This window comes from Falco biarmicus, chromosome 1 (genome assembly GCF_023638135.1).
Source record: "Falco biarmicus isolate bFalBia1 chromosome 1, bFalBia1.pri, whole genome shotgun sequence".
Taxonomy (NCBI): Eukaryota; Metazoa; Chordata; class Aves; order Falconiformes; family Falconidae; genus Falco; species Falco biarmicus.
In genome coordinates, this window is record NC_079288.1 from 120,533,752 (window position 1) to 120,550,202 (window position 16,451).

Below are 16,451 nucleotides of genomic sequence, written 5' to 3' on the forward strand. Positions count from 1 at the left end.
ACGTGTTGTTATTTTTCTCAGCTTCAACAGCTAGCAGCTTCTGCAGGTGGTCAAACCTGAAGAGATTTAAAAAACATTGTAACTGAAGAAAAGATGACAGCCGGCATGAAATCGGTAAGATTTGAGTAAAGGTCTTGACAATATTAAGATGAAATTTTTTTATAGCAATCACAGTGGTGTGAGCTTTCATGGCAAGGCTTGTTCCAAGACAGTAGAGCTGGAAATGGCCCAACATTTTATTCTTTTTTTTTTCTCGAGGCAATATTCAGATCATATACAGTTTTTCTCCTTTACATAAATTGGTGTTGTCAAAAGTGTGGGGCAGGAAGGATAGGGGAAATAGCACTTTCTAATTTTTGATGGGAAAAGATCCCCAGCGTAACTGGTGCTGGGTTGTTTGGCAATTGGAAAGGACTTTGTTTCCTGAAAAACAAACACCAAAAGGACAGCAGAAGTTTCTGAGAAAAAATCAGGTGGAAAATATCTGTACTGTGAAGATTGACTAAATTATTATATATTGTGTTTCTTATTTCTGTGTATTTTCTTCATATTTAAAATGTTACAACAAGGGCTGAAAACAACTCATATTTCAGTCTGCATTAAGCAGCATTATAATTGCACTTCAATTAAAAATAAAAAAAAAGAGAATTTGCAAGTTATGGTATTTTAAATTACATGCCACATGATATTTAAGTTTTTTTAATTAATTTTAACCATTAAAATCATTACCTTTATTTGAAGAAACTCCACCCCCACCCCCACCCCTCACCTTGGCTAATACAGGCTAGCAGTGTCAGAGTAAAATATGAGAGAAAATGAAAACTGTGGGAAGATCATGAAATGATAATTTAATTTTTATTTCACATTTCATTCTTCCAGAAGTGCCAGTTTCAAAAACATGGTCCAAGATGTGTGATAGTTAAATAAAATGTTTCATTCCTGCATACTTTAAACACCGGTCTTCAAATATTGTCATTCCCAAAAGACAGAAATTCTGGGCTACCACCGTCTGCAGGCCTGTGTCCAATGTTTGCGTTATTTACTCAGCTTGGAAAACCCCTCTGAAGGAGCAGGATCACAGGCGACTCAGATGATAGGGCCAGATGGGAGGATGGGAGGCTGAGCCCTGCACTCGGCTCATCCATCCCTTGCAGCTTTCCCCAGGTGACTGCTTGTTTGCTCAGCAGCCGGGGAAAGAGCCCCTGCAGCTCCAGGTCCCTGTTGGGAATAGAACCCCAAAAGACAGAGAGAGAGAGAGAGAGAGGAAGAGAAAAGCAGTGGGAGCAAAGAATGTAACCTAGTGTTTCCCATCATTATCTCCCGACAAGAGCCCTTCAGTCTCAGTCTTCTGGCTGCACAGAAGTGTATGAAGTGATCTCAGCCTTGGAAATCAGTAAATTAGATAAGCTAATTAATTTCTCTGCTTGCTTAGAATTATTTTTGCTGATGTGTGATTTTCTGGTTTTATTCTTATAATCTGTTGGTAACTTAAATTCTTTTATGTTTTACAAAAAATGTTTCTTCCTTGTCTACCTTTGAGCTGTTAGTATAAAGTAACTGCGTGTATGAAAGGAGCACAGAAGCCCACAGGGGTGAATGCACTGGAGACCCAGAGCCACAGTTTTTTCAAATTTCTGCCTTCTGATCTCTGACATCTTGCAGGCAGGGCAACAGTGATTAGCACGATCTATTCCCCCTTCAGAGAATATGTATATTTGCCGTACAATAGCGCACATTTTTTTCATTATTCTATGAATATGACACTATCTGCAAACCATCCTTGTTGTCTCTGACATGTGCTAAATATTGACAGAGAAACAAAAAAATATGCACGCTGAAACAAGCTGACCTATAGTACAAGAAGAGTAAATAAGTTAATGTCCTTGGAGATCTCTTTTAGTATTACTAATTGTTTTTTAAACACCACAAGTCTCTTCTCAGTTGAAAGTGACATGTGCTTGGCCCAAACGGTAAATTTCTAAGAAGGTAGAGCAGGCTGGCTGTGTTGTTAGTAGCTCTGGTTTTACTGGAGCTGATGGGTTTTGGAGTGCTTCTACCCCACAGCACTCACCTATATCATGTACCCGGGGAGAGCAGTTACTTGACTACGTACAGAGGTATTAGGTAGTACCTGAGAGTATTCAGCTGGTTTGGACCGTGTCTGGAGTCTACCTCTTCATAAAACTAATCCATATCAAGGCCCAAGACTCTTCCTCTGTTGCTTATCCAGAAACAGTCCATGAGTCAAGAAGTTGAGAACAACCAAGAGTACGACAGTGCAGGTAAAAGGGCACGTGATACACACGGAGGCTGTATGGGAAATAGTCGTGGGAATTGTAAGGCTTGACAGAAAAAAACCCGCCTTGCCCCAAGTTAGGAGTGCTTGGGAGGCTTACTTAACCTTCACCCTAGCCATTTGCACACAATTTTATGTTATTATTTCAACATTGAACTGAAATTCCAATTTGCCATAGCAACCCAGGCTTCAAATGGGGCATACGTTGCTTTCCAAAATTACAGCACCTCCTTAAAAAGGAGTGCTCTGTGTATTCTGAACTCTTGCAAAATGTTAGTAACAAAACATGACTTTAATAAACAACACATTTTTTCCCAATTTTTAGAGTACATTTAATAAGGAGAGTGCATTTGTGAAAAAAATCATATATATTTATAAATATATAGATAAATAAAATGAGCTATTTCAGCTTAATTCATTTCTGAGAAAATAGTAAGATAGGGGACATATGTCTGGCAATGGTAAGACCAAGGCCCTGTGGGACATTTGCATGTTGTGGGTGAGGGTTTCTGTGCCGCTGCACGGTTGTTTCACTGTAAGAAAAACAAAATAGTGACAGGTCATGCATTCATTCATGCATTTTACTCTTTCCACTTAATCAGTCCTTTTGCCAGAAAAATAATGGAGCATCCAGCAGATGACATAACTGTACATAAATAAATATTTATTCAAATCCCCTACTTGCAGTCACTTCCCACTAACAAAATACCAGAGTCAGCTGGCTTTCTGGAAAGCAGAATGTATCCAAAAGTTTTGCTAGGTTATGCAGAATTATGCTCGTTTAACTGAGCCTTTGAAAGTCTCATATGGTTGTAAATGTGTATGTGTACCTGTGTGTGTATTCATATTATGTGACACAAAACAGCGGACTTGCACATCCATTTAATTTTTTTCCTGTTATTCTCAGGTAGACATTACTAACAAGACTTATCCTAAGCATAAGTACACATAGGGGTTTCTATTGTGGACATCAATTTTATGTAACTGATGGGGCTTTTTTTAAGCAGAGTTTGAAGAGATTCAGCCATGTGTATGTTTCTTTGGCATGAGAAAAGAGCTATTAGAAAAAGGACCAGCCTTCTCACCCTCTGTGCAGATTATTTCTTGTGTTTAAAGTGACAATGAAAGTAAGGCAAATCACAGCTCTTTGTTACTATCTTCAAAAGCAATTCAAGAACCCGAGCCCTGTAGAGAGCAAGTACTACAAGGGGGGGAGATAATCCATGTCCCTCCAAACGCTTGTAGAGATGTTTGGGAATCTGTTTTCAATAGGAGATAAATGGGAGCCTCTTCTGCACCTAACTGAAGAAGAAGCCCCAGGCCTCTGAATTTTGGAATTGCTACATTACCATAAGCTTTCTTTCACAATGCAGGCCAGAGTAAGGATAGAGGAAACCTGGGGCACACTGGCTGCCAGATTTACTTCTGCGCATCTCTAGTATTCGAGCTAGTAGTCTAGACTCAGGAGAAACTTAGCTTCAGAGCTCAAAAGGCCAGTGGTGGGACCTATTTTGGACCTGCTTCTTGATGTGATGCAAGTTGCACCAGAAGCCTTTACTGGCAATGGGAGATGCCTGGAAACGGGGCTCAGAAGAGCTAATTCCGATTCCTTAACTGGGCACAGTTAACCTATGGTGGACACACCAGCCCTGCTGGGTATCCACAGAGTCTCAGTCTGGCTGGTTCAACTCATTAACTTTCAGAGTTTCTGTTCATTGTAAACAGAGACCTGGGAATCTGGGCACAGCATTTTTGAAGATACTCTTGTCTTTTTCCGCTTTATTGCTAGTTTTCTCTTTCAGGATGTTACAATATAGCATTAGAACATGCTTCAGCCTCAAATATCAGCTTCACATTAGCAATTCACGCTATTAACTGAAAATTTCACAGGACAAAAGCACATCCTATGGACTGGCTTAATTCCAGTATCCTTATTCTAGATTCTTGTAAGTTAATGAAAACCACAGCAGGTTTGAATTTTGTTTTCCTTTTTAATCTAAAGATATTATTTGTTTTGGCTTAAAGAGAATTGTGAGAAATACCAATATACTTAAAGAGAACACATTTAAGTGCTTTTTGAGGACAGCAAATGAACCTTAGCAGTGAGTTCCTGCTGTATGTGAGCCTCTAAAATTGCAATGTACAAGTCCTTGACTGGGATGTAAGTATAGGAGTGTAAAATTAGTTACATGTCCAAATGTGTGTAATCCAAGATGATATCCAGTCAAAAATGTCTAATGCATAAGGAAAAAATTATTCTCAAAATTTAAAGAAATCAGTTTATACTCACATCCAAGATTTCTAGTGACATCACACACCATGAAACAATACAATCTAATAAAGCTTGTTCACTTCAACAGAAGTTTTAAAGTACATTCATAAAGACCCTCCCTCATCACTGCTGCCTGACTTCAGCCTTGAAATCCTAAATCTGACAGTCATTCACTTCTTTTCTACTTCTCTTTCTAGCACACAGAACAACATCTCTGCTTTCCTTCTTAATCTGCACCCACAGCGTGCATCAGCCAAACCAACGCTCTGAAATATTTTAGGTAGAGCATTCCCCACAGTCAGTGGGAAATACCAGAAACTGATGCAAGTCCTGATGTAAGTTTTCAATAAAATCATGAAATTAGATCCTAGCTAGCTAGGAACAGTGCACATTTGATTTCAGAGTTCTATAATGACATGGCTACAGGCAGTATAATTTCATAGTTCTCAGAATATGTGAAACTCAGAAGCTACTCAAAAACATAAACTGCAACTCCTGGAGGTAAAGTGAAATATCTATTAGTTGTACCTATCAAAGTCTGTCTTCTCTAAAAGAATATACATTACAGAGAGATACTTCTGATACCTGACATATGGTCTTCTTTCAGTGCTGTGTAAGTATTAAAAGAAAAGTTCCATTCCCAACCTTATGCAAAGGCAGAGTCTTTTTTGGCCTTGGTCTTTACAGAGTAAATTCATTACTTTGAATCATGGTTTTATGAATGCTAAAAGTTAGGACTGAAGCCCATAATGCCTTGTTGCACTATTTGGAAAAATTTGCTTGTCTGTACTTCAAGCTCCTTGGGACAAAGTCTGTCTTTCCAGCAGTTTCAGACTGTGTATAAGACAATAGAAACAACGCTGGAATATAATAAATGCTTAACAATATTAACAGTGCCAGTGGATTCAGTTCTGGTCCATGTAATTGCAAAGTGTGTCCAGATGCTGCAATGATGCATACCTTGTAAATGCATATAATGACAAACAGATAATAAAGGTTGAATTAAACAAGTCAATGGCTTTGGCCTTGTTGCTGGCTGGCAGTTAGGGAGCATATGTGAAATAAACCATCGCCACACTTAACACTGATTGGCACTCTACCATCTCCAAGGAGATCCAAGATGTTGACTCTCTCACTTCTAAGAATGTTCCCTCTGGGACAGGATTCAAAGCATTGACAGGTTGGTGCAGTAAAGCCTTAATGTGTAATGCCCAAACTTTTTATGATTTGCAATTAATTTCAACTTTGGGAGCCGTCAGTTCAACCCTTTTTCCAAAACATAAAGAAGAAGTGCTCTTAAAACCATTTTCCTCACAAAATAATTGCAGAAGGATGGTCACAAAACTCAGACATAGCTTTATTAGGTACCTAAAAGGAGATATAGGCCTTCCTTCTAATTCATCATCAAAGTGTTTATTTATCTCATGCTGTCCCACGTCTCGGGCACTACACAGACTATCCTCTAAGCTCCATAGTACACCCACCTTGTAAAAAGCTGTCTAACTCTATTCAATTATATAGAATAGCTTAATCTAAAACAACAGCGAGCAGTGTAACTGTAGGGTAGCCTGGGTAAAAACAATCTTGGCTGTTCCAAAAGATTTCCCATCTGTTTCCTAACTCTCCATAATTCAATTCTCCTCTGTAAGAACATTTGTCTGTTACTTAGCCTGAAACGATAGATCACAGGGTTTTCACAAAGGTGTATCGATACCTACCTAATGTTGAAGATGAACACGGGTGCTTCATGAAAATGGGATGCACTTGATAACATACTTTATTGATGTTTCTCTGGAGGTCAAAGGGTTCTGTGATGGAAGGTAACGACAAATCAGGGTATTTGCAGTAGTAACTTGGCAGTATTCCCCATTTTCCTGTTTTCTTTGAATTACAGTACATGCAGGTCTATTTGAAATGAAAAGTAAGGGCACTCCTGGTACAGGGATGTGCCTTTCTACTAGGACTGGGCATTGATGGGTAGGGGTCTTTTGCAATGAAAGGAGTTAGAAGACAGCTGAACGAAACCTGAGACAAAAAAGCAAGTTCTTTGTGCTAAATGATTAAGACAGGCACTTTGCCAAAGCACGTGTGCATGGAAGCATGCTACTTATTTGGGTGAAGAAATCCTCAAAGTTCCACTTCTTGCACAATGACAGATCAGCTCTGAGCCATCACTTATCCCCAGTGATGTGCCCAGGACCACTGCTGTCAAACGCACAGCAAAGCCTGCTGCCCACCAGGCCCATTTGAGGATCTGGACTCTGCTTTCTCCCGGAACTACATTTTTGAACACGTGTGACACAATAGACTGCATTATAATGAGCGCAGAGTTGAAAACTTGGCACCAGTGCCTGCTCTTTTTCCAAAGTCAAGTGTAAAGTCTTAGGGCCCTATTAATGAAAAATCAATCCCATGGCTGGATCACAGAAAAAGGAGGGCCTCAAATTATGAGCAGGATCTGTTATAAAAGCCATGTGTTCATGTAAAAATATGATGGAATATGGGCACAGAAAGTTGCATGTGGATTTCACTAGATGCACAGGGATTCTTGGTATGCACGTAAATTTATATGTTATACTTAGAGACACAATGCAAAGGGTCAGGAGGCTGTAAATATGTTTCCTTGCTGCATAAAGTAGGGTGATAAACAATGACATGTCAAAATCCCTGAAAATCAAGGTGGAGGCCAAACTACAGCTTGAAGTAGGACAGCCAAAACCAACTGTCCGTGCATGGATGGTAGAGCTGAAGAACTCAGCAAATCGTGAAAGATAAACCACATGACATCTAGCTAAGATTTGCTTTTCTTTGCCCTGCCTAATATTGTTGTTTCTAAAGAATTAAACCAATTACTCTTGTTTGATATACCAACCATGCTTCCTGAGCAATCTGGGCACCTGTTAGTAGCTTATACCTATCAGACTATTTGACGTAAGCTGTGGGAGTAGTTAACACCTGTTATTTTTACAAAGACAGTTTAGCAGTTCTAAAACATAAATGCATACTAGGAGCATGTTATTGTTCTCAGCAAAAATAGCTCTTTTGCCAATGGTCTCAGCAAGTTAACATACTTTTATTTCTTTGTACTGTTTTAATCAAAAAGTTCAGAAAAAGATAAGACAGAAGAATTTTCCATCAGAAAATATTGCTGTATTAATATCTTTAGCTTTAGCCAACTTACGCAAAGCAGACTACTCTCCTTTTTGTAATATATTAAATTTCCCATACATCTCTGCTCCTTCTCTCATGGACAACCTTGATTACAATGAAGTATTTTACCTTTTTTTTTTTTTTTATAGCAAGGCAGACTGGGTTCATGGTGCTCACTTTTTGCAAGATATACTTGCAGCCTAACCTGCTTCACTCCCTTTCTCTCACAGCTGCATGTGTGCAGTCTTTGCCTACTGTTAATCCCCAGTGTGATGGGCTTTGTGAAAAAAACAATGCAGAAGTCATGAGAGGACTCTCTGGGAAGGAGATTTGAGGCTACTTTTGTAAGGCTGCTTTCAGAAGAGTCTTTTCTCCTTAGCATATGCATCGTCCTACTGTCAGGAAAGGCATGGAGAGGAGTGAGGCCAGAGCATATGGTCATTTGGCGGTTCTGGATAAGAGCTTTGTTCTTCAGACTACTTGAATTTGCCATAATTTATGCCATCTGAAAGCTTCTAAATTATGTCTAAAGCAACTCCATCCTCTTTGGTATGGATTCTCATTAAAAAGCATGAAACATGAGCCATTGTGACTGAAAACTAGTCTTTCGCATTGTCCTGGTGAGTGAGTGGCTGCATGGTACTTAAATGCTGGCTGGAGTTAAACCACAACGCTCACCAACACGAAAACCTCACTCTATACATGATATATATTCTATACATGAAACAATGTGGCAGCAGCTTTGTTTTTTGCAGTGTAAGCATGGCATGGCAACCGGAGGAAGCGTTAAGCCACCTGATTCAAGCAAGGCCATCCAGGATCTACACAGAACGTTGTTGATGCTGCCTAGATTTTACATGTGACTACAAGGATGAATTTCACCTCCAGACGCAGAGCTTCACATCACATCATGACGGAAATGCAGCCTACCTGCACTGCCAGTCAAAGACTGCTGGTAAGGACCGCTTTAATGCTACAGAATTAGTTGTGTCAAAGTGCAACGGCCTTCACCAAGAGAAGATGGGAACTCAAGAATTTTTGCTTAGATTCTACTTTCATACTACTGGGGTCTCCAGGCAGAATGTGGGCAGGGGGGTCTTGGGACCTTAAAAACGGAGGGGAGTAGAAACAGTTGTCATATGCATTGGCTTCTATATACTTTGAGAGGTCATTAAGTGGTCTATTAATTGCTGGGAGTGAAAAACTAACGGTCTGTTTGTACAGTCAACAAAGAGGAGGAAAATAAACACCACCAAAGCTGTAAATATGTCATAAAAAGTTCAAAAATGTATGTTTCCAGGGGAAGAGAAGGTTTCATTACAATTATGACTTCATCTCTGGAAAAGAATTCAGTTGGAGCACAGGTGGTTGTCATAAAAACTGTGTATATTAGGAAAAATCACAGTGTTGTCTGTTGCGAAGTAGGAATAATTCTGTCCAGTACCTTCTAAGCATCCCAACTGGCAGGTTTTATTTAATAAACTGGGGTAATAAATACACTGCATAACCACATGGTGTATGTGTAATATTACTATACATGTATAAAATGCTGTAAACATAAGGGGTTTTTTTAGTATCCTCTATGAAAAATCCCCTCCATCCTCTGAAAAAGTTTATCATTGTAAAGACAAGATATATTACAATTAATGTGCACAGACTGACATAAAGTCTGATTCTGCAAGATGTTGCAGAGCTTTCTCTCTTACTGCTATCACTAGGACTACGAATTCCTTGAAATACTTGCTTAAAGCATTTTGCAGGAGGTGAGTGTTCCTTACATCCTTAACATGAGTCTGTATTTACATGGACAGATGGCTCAGACAACATTGCTAATGCTGTTTGGGATTGATGTGGGACAGCAGGATAGACGAGTTCCCTTTATATATCACCCAGCTAGAAAAAAACATAAACTCATTAAAAGGCTCTCTCTGTCCCATCTTGCATAGGAGATAAAAGTGAGGAGGAGATGACATTTGGGTTTTCTACTAAGTGCAGTTGCAGACTGGCTGGAAAATGACTGCTCTTGCATGTGCATTAAAGAATACATGTACAGCTATGTAATTTTTTCCCTTAGCTACTAGGTAGGTGTTAACAAAACAGCTGAACAATTTATGAAATTGATTTTGTCCATTTTTAGTTTTCCCATCCACAGGGTCTGCACATTCTGTTCTGTAAGCTGTAGATGTTTTAGCTGTGACTCTCAGTACAACATACACTTCTGTTCTGAAAACCAAATATTTTGTACTATCGTTGCCAAGAGGTCTTAAGTAGAAAACAAAACAAAACAAAAACATGAACTGTGATAAAAAAACAACAACAACAAGAAGACAAATGAGCACTCTTCTCTTGCCATCTTGCAAAACAAAATCCTTCAGGCATGACTTATTAGTAAAACCAGCTATGGACAGTTAATAGGGTACATCTGGATCTAATGAACAAATGCACAGCCAAAATCAATTATTTTTTTTCACAGGGTTTAAGTGAAGTAACTCATCTGTACTTTAACAAAAGCCTTTATTTCCACATGAAGAGGTGGGCAGCCATTCAATCAGACATGATTGAAATTGTTTCAGTCAGTTAAATTGCCCAATATTTTCACGTTACCTTGAAAATAGAGGAGAGCACATGCATGCCATTTTGACATAAGAAAACGTATGTTTTTACCTATGTTTAATATATATAAATTTGTATACAAATATTTATGAATCTATTATAAACAGAGAAGGTAATACACTTCCATTAACATGAAACATCACAATGAATTAGGCTCATAAATAGGAGAAATTGTAGGTGGAACAAAAAGGCTGGGTTATTCTTTACTCAGCTCTATAGCCTTCTTGGCAGAAAAGCTCATTTTGACAGCAGATGCTCCTGTCTACTATAACAGAATTTCTGTTCAAGTTTCTGAGTGGGTGATCACTGCTTTCAGCTGGCAGCAAGGATTTTTAGCAATGCCTCCCATCATTAATTGCCCAGATTTTGTTCCATGCACATCAGTAGAAATGGGAGGACACATGCTTAAAGAAAAAGCTCAGTAAGAATTTCTCTCTGGCATGTATACAATATACAATATTTCAGTACCTCTGAGCCATGCAAGAAGGCTCACCAAAGTCAATAGAACTACTGACATGTTTAAAGTAAACACGTGTGATGGTTGGTAGAACTGGAGTTTGTGAATTTAAATCTGTTTAACAGTGGCTTAACTCTTAATATCATAGAGCTACCAGGCTGATTTGCTTTTACTCTTTTTTTTTTTTTTTTTTTTGGAAACATACCACAATTCTTTTAAAGGAGTTTTTGAATTAGTCTAGCTTCACTGCTAAGCAGCACAACAGAATATCAGGCACTGTTGTAAATTTTTTCCAATTAATTTAGAATTTGCAGTTAAATTTAGGTGACAATTTAATATATGAATAATTCATGAGCCATCAAACAGCAAAATTTCAGTGGAAGGGGTTGGTTTTTTTTTAAAAAAAGTGTGTTTCAAACTATGCTAAACATTGACAGGATTCTTAGCAAGTGGCTGAAGGAAAGCTGAGTAATAGCAAATAAAGCATCTTTAGCTGATGGATTGTTTAAATCATCAAATAACAGCTGATGACTTCTTCATATTCAGGTAATCTTTACTGACACTGTTACAGTCTCATGCTCTTCTTAGTTTCTGAAAATCTCTTACAACAGGGGACCATTGATGTCTGAAGGAGGTGGACCTAGTCAGTAATTTTTTCTTGATCTGGAACTTAAACTGACATATTTTTTCCATGCAAGCAATTTAATTAGAACTTGCAACTCTACAGAAAAACAAATCTTCCCTAAGACATGTTTGTGCCGATAATTGGCATGTCTCCTCTTACACATGATTCACTTTCTATGAATTCTAGAACAAATAGGTTAAAAAAAAACCCTCATGAAGAGAAAAAATACTATCATCCTTTTAATTTAGCTTCCACAAGTCATAAGGCAATTAGATATGACAACAATGGAAACTGAAAAAAAATGACATAATAATGAGGCATTTATATCCAACATATACATAAAAAGCTAAATGGGCTAAATATTGTCTTAACCGCCTGTATTATTTCTAAATGTTGCCCAGAGTGGCACACAAGACCAAGAATTACTCATTGTCTAGTAAAGGGAATTCTGCATGCCTCCAGCTGGCCCTTCTTTGTGAGTAACTAAAAAGAATCATATTTGGGTACTATATCTTGTTTTGCCCATAATTTGTCTGATCTTGGCTAATGCCCAATGGCTATTTTTCATATGCAGTTTTTATGCTGTATTGGAAAGGCTTGCAGTCTAGCCTTCCACGCTACCAAACAGAAAACTGTAAAGGTACGAGCAGGGTCTAAGAGGAGCTACTACCATTCAAATGGTTGGAGAAGTCTTCCTTGTTCCCAAAATAATATTTGACACCATTTCCTGAAGTTATATTTTCCTTCCTTTATCATATATCTTAGATACTGAGATACCAAAAAAAAAAAATGGTGTATGAAATATCAGATTCATTTCCTATTTGAAGTCCGGAAACACTGCAATAGGTAGAATAGGTTAACTGCTTCCAGCCACTGCTTAGGGATCCAATGATCATAAGGTGCTCTCATGAAAGCTGATTTATAGTGAATGCACAAAATTATGTATCTTACAATTACAATGCTTTATAGTCGTGACTTTTTTTAACAACCAAGGACTCCTATTTGTTGGGGGTGGGGGGGTGTCCCCCCATTTTTTTTGAAAAAGCAGCATTGACATCATTTGCAGCTTTGACGGCTTCGAAGGACTAAATTAAGAATGGCAGGCATTTTAGTGGGGGCTCAGCTAATTGTATATCTGGAGATGTAATGAAGCTCTGAAATATTTCTTCCCCCTGGGAGGTGAGTGCTGGCTATTACAATAGCTTACTTCTTTCACACTTGACAGTTGAAGGGCTTTTTTAAATAATGGCAGGAAGTCCAGAGCTTTTCTCTGTACTCCTTTCCTTTCAGTATGCCGGATGCCCTGGCACCACAGAGCCTTTGAAACCTTCTCATGTTTCTTCAACACCTGATGGTGATTGTTCAACTGGAGATTTACAGCTGACCTGAAATTTAAAGCTTTCAAATAGCTGAAGTTACAGGAGCTTGAAACGGTGATGGATTCACCAGAGTGATAGTGTTATCATCATCTGATGGCTGCTGAACAGTGAAATGAGATGGTAATTTCTGCATTCCAGCCCTTAAATGTTCCTACCACCAAAAACACCAACACAACTCAAAGAAAAAGCTATTTAGAGTCCTTATCTTCCGGACACATTTGCATATGTTTGAGCTCTAACCACATCAGTAACATACCAGCTTTAATGGAATATCTCCTGTGATAGTTTATCGAATGTGTAAGAACTTGCAGGATGAAGGCCTCAGTTATCTCCAAGAAAAGAGACTTCCTGCCCCCTGCTCTTGGAGACCATCCCATCCTGTCAAGGCTGAGATGAACTGATGAGGCCAGATGGTGTGTGTGTGGGGAGGAAGCTACTCTTTCAAATGTCTGTGGCCTGGGCAAGTTTTCTTTACGGAATGGCAGAATCACAAAGTGGCTGAGGTGGACAGGCACCACTGGAGTTTGCCTAGTCCAACCCCCCTGCTCAAGCAGGATCAGCTATAGTAGGTTGCTTGGGACCCTGTCCAGTTGGGTTTTTAATATCTCCAAGGACGGAGACCATACTATCTCACTGGAAAACCTGTGCCACTGTTTGATCCCCCTCACAGTAAAAAAAGGTTTTTTTTCTTATGTTCAGAGGGAACCTCCTATGTTTCACTTTGTGCTGATTGCCTCTTGACCTGTCACTGGGCACCAGCAAGAAGAATTTGGGTCTATCTTCTTAACTCCATTAGATATTTATTGATGAGATTCCCTGAATCTCTTCTCCTCCAGGCTGATCAGTCTCAGCTCTCCCAGCCTCTCATGGGGAAGATGCTCCAGTCCCTTTCTCATCTCCGTGGCCCTGTGTGGGACTTGCTGCAGTATGTCCTTCTTTCTCCTGCACTGGGGAGCCCAGCAGTGGACCCTGCACTCCCATGTGTCTCAGTAGGACCGAGCAGAAGGTAACGTTCAACCTCCCCTTGACCTATTGGCAATGCTTTGCCTAATTCAGCCCAGGGAGTTGCTGGCCGCCTTTGCAGTGAGGGTGCATTGCTTTCAGTAAAGGTGATACAGGTCCATCAAAATCTGGGGTCCTTTCAGGGACTAACTGCTCAGGCATTACGAAGGTCCAAAACTGCACATAAAACTCTGTTGTCTTGTCTCCCCATGATCCACTGGTCCTAAGAAACCAGTAGTATATGACAGCCAAGGGGAAAAAAAAATGCAAGCTCTTGATAAGAACAACTTCACATCTAACATTCAGAAATGGAGGGTTTCATTGCTACTTGTTCCTTTAAAATCACAATGCAGCATTTGAAGTGACACTGCAAAATTGCTAAACAAGTGTTCCTGCAGTTATAAACAAAAGGGGACACAAGGTTGGAGATTATTTATACCTGTGCAAAGAAGAAGTTACTATAGATACATAAAAAGAAAGTTGTGAAGCTTTATTAACTAAGGCATAAAAGAATTGCATCAGGGATCAAGTTTCCTGATGTAGTAACAGTGAAAAAGGAAAAGTTATTCCAGAGATGAAACTAGTTCAACATCTGAACAATATTATCAAACTGTAAAATGCTCTCTTAGTAGGGATTCTTTCTCTCATTAGTCTTATTATTACCCTCATCAGCAAAGTCCCTATTCAGACCTGAACATGTACTGATAGTAATTTCTACATCTGTAAGAGCAGACATTATGTGGAAAAGGGAAGAATTAAAAGGAAAATCCTGTGTCAGGAAATGTCTTTTATTCTTTTTTAAATTAAAAATAATGGTTGTATTACATTGTCAAAAAAAAACCCCAAACCCAAATCTGAGCAAAGAATGGAGTAGAATTTATTTTGTGAAACACTAAGAAGTAATAAGCTAGGAATAAAAAGATTAAGAATGTCTTTGAGAATATTAAAATATGGTATGTCTTAAATTATCTTCTTGAAATCAGTAAAATATTCTTTAAATTAATTTAGTCTGAATTATTGTAGCAGAAAACCAGTATCTAAGAGTAACAGACTATCAACATCTTGCTCTTACTCTGGTATATACAGTTTGCTGTAGTAAATCAGGTACACACAGAGGCATACACAGGTACGTGTGTAGGTATACATTTAGCAGGTATTTATATTTTCATATTATTAATTTCTATTTAAATTTCTAACACAGATCAATATACAATTTCCAGGAACACTAGCAAGTCTAGCAAGAATGAACCTCTGCTTAGGAAAAAACCCTAAACATTATTGCCTAAAACTGGCTTGGCAACCTAATTTTTAGGCTGAAAAAAATATGCAGCAAATACGAGTCAGAAGAGCAGTTGCAGAGTTTTCTTTAAAACCAAAAGCAGTTATTTAGATATTAAGATGTTTAATTCTTCAAAATAATAACCTGTAATTTCATTGGTACCCTCTATTTGTACAATAATACTGTTCATGCGGGTGGATTGCAACCTACCTTCCCAACTTGCTATCTAGTCACATGCTTTAAGAAAGGCTTGCCACCCTTCCATCCCTGGTCGGTGCATTTGCAAGCAAGATGTACCATGAAAAATTACTGAAGCTACTATTTACCAGAAATAGTAAATACAGTAGAATGTTGTAGCAGAAGCCTATAAATAAAAGATGTTGGTGGTTTTTTTTTTTCACTAAGACACCCTTCCCCCCCAACCTTGCAAAATTACTTGTAGTTCAAAACATGTTACAGTTTATCAAGTTACATTGAGAAGAATGTTTTTCCTGCTATTTTATAAGTCCATAATACAGAGTTTTATAAGACAATTTTAAACTAAAGCATCTTCAATAAAATATAAAATAATGTCTTAGGAGCAAATATATATATAAATAACAACTACTTCTGCAATGCCTGTGAACAGGTTTAACATATCAATGTATATGTAAGCGTAATACAGACCAGTCAATAAAACAGGGAGCCTCTAACTTTTTCATGCTCAAACAGTTTAAATGTTGCTTTTTAATAGCTCTTGACTCATGCTTTCTTCCTTCACTTCTGTTTAATGGGATAGGAGTTTGCACTATTAATAATTGCTCTTAGAAAAATAACAAAAACATATTTTTAGGTTTAAACCAACACAGATTCTTGGGTAGGACAGGTTTAGCCAAACACTTTATGTGACGAGTTCAACACAAAAGACGGTAGAATTGTTTTAAAGATAGGTTGTTTGAAAATTATTCCTGCTTATATCTTTAATGCAACACTTGTTTCAGTCATAAAACTGCACCCTGAAGAAAATCCCTTGCAATTTTCCAAACAGAATCAAAGTACTACATTTTCAAGGGCATTCTTTAAAAAGTAGATAAGTTTCACAGTGGTGATTTTATATCAGCTGGTCTAAAACCAGAAGTGGTCCTTTTGGCACCAGGGAAGCAATGTTGAAATCTGAAACTGCAGTTTGCTTCTGCTTGCAGAAGTTGGTATAGGTCTTCTCTTTACTTTAACAGTGTCTGTATTATGTTACAGCAAATGAAGATGTAGCTTTTCATTTCACTAAATAGATGGCTCAGGAAAATATAGCCCCCAAAAGGATGATAACTATATCTTAGTTCAAACCACAGCATTAACTGTGCCAGTTCGTCAGGCAGACGTTGCAATGCAAGCCGAAACA

General features: G+C 38.4%; 1 long non-coding RNA gene across 1 annotated transcript; it reads left to right on the forward strand.

The window, feature by feature from the left end:
• Positions 1 to 33: 33 nt before the first annotated feature.
• Positions 34 to 15,422, forward strand: LOC130156959 (uncharacterized). Its single transcript, XR_008824660.1, has 3 exons — positions 34 to 114; positions 8,474 to 8,673; positions 12,704 to 15,422. It is a non-coding gene; the product is annotated as an uncharacterized LOC130156959 (long non-coding RNA).
• Positions 15,423 to 16,451: the final 1,029 nt, after the last annotated feature.